Raw genomic sequence first — 1360 nt, forward strand, 5'->3', positions numbered from 1 at the left:
GCGCCGCTGCCCCCGCGGGGCGGCGGCCCCCCTGCCGTTCTCCCCACGCGGCGGGACACGGCTGCGGTGGAGCCGTGGCACTTTCCACGGATTACACCGACAGGGCTTTTACTGTTCCAGGGACGCGACTGGAGATAGAGCAGCGAGAGGTCTCCCAGGTCTGAAGACCTTCAGCAAAGGTCTGAAGGTGTTGAGCCAAGAAGCTGAGCGCGAAGGCAGCCGGGCCCTCTGCCTCACGCCACTTTGTGTACCGGTGTCCGAAAGGCGACCACGGTGCTGCTGTTGGTGTGCCGAGGGGCCTCGAAGGTGGGATCCCACAGCCTCTGTATTGTCGTGCTGCGTGCAGGTCTCCATACCTTTGCCACCTGCGCAGCTTTTGGCTGCTGTGTTTCCACGTGCAATGTTTTGGGGACACTGTTACTTCTGGTAGGGATTTCCCACGGTGACGGGCTGCACGGGGACTGCAGCAGGAGGCCAGCACCTGTCTGGCATGAGCTGCACTGGGGCATGCTCCCCAGCTCACACATCGTCATTCTACTTCCATTCTGATCCTTACCTTTCCAGTTTTCTGAAAAACATTGGGCTGGGGACCCAATGCCGCTCATCTGGTGAAGTCCCACATCTTAATGACAAGTATCTCTGAAGCCTCTGTAAGAGAACCTATAGCTTACGCAGCATAGCTTTTCAACAAAATACTCAGCATTTCTCTGTCTTTGATTTTGCTCTATTCTTGCCTCATTCCCATTTTCTGTTTGCAGTCAGAGAATGTAGAAATGGTTTGATTGCTTCTTCGATTTGTACAGCTCCACTCCAAAATAATAGACCAATTTGATTTGGAAAGAGGCATTTTTCTACTCAACACCAAAGTCCATGTAACATAGACAAGTGATTTAAGTATATTCACCTCAGCAACATTTTAGAACACGCAATTTCATTTTAAAATGAAATAAAACAAAAAAAGCAGTGGATTTCAAACTTCACTTGCAAAGGTTTCATGCTGTTTTGCACCAGCCTGTCAAGGTCCCAGATCCTCTGTTCCACCTGTTAGGGATGTTACTGTATTGCCAAGTTCTGCTCAGTCTTTAATGAATTGCCAGTGCTTGACTCAGGGTAAATACTATTTTGCAGGTACTACAGGATGATGAAAAAAATAAAGCATTTCAAGGATGTAAAAATGTCATCTCTTGAGTGAACAACAGCTTTTACCTCCTCATCTGATTCCCACCCTACCAACTGTTTTCAAGAATGGCTTTTATGGTATTTCCTGAAGCTACTTAAGTTTTCCTCAGTATGGGAAGGTCATGACTCATGTGCTTACTCTCTAAAGTAAGGAATAACATCTCGGAATTGTAATAGTGGA

This window comes from Corvus brachyrhynchos, unplaced genomic scaffold, assembly GCF_000691975.1.
Source record: "Corvus brachyrhynchos isolate BGI_N302 unplaced genomic scaffold, ASM69197v1 scaffold43, whole genome shotgun sequence".
Taxonomy (NCBI): domain Eukaryota; kingdom Metazoa; phylum Chordata; class Aves; order Passeriformes; family Corvidae; genus Corvus; species Corvus brachyrhynchos.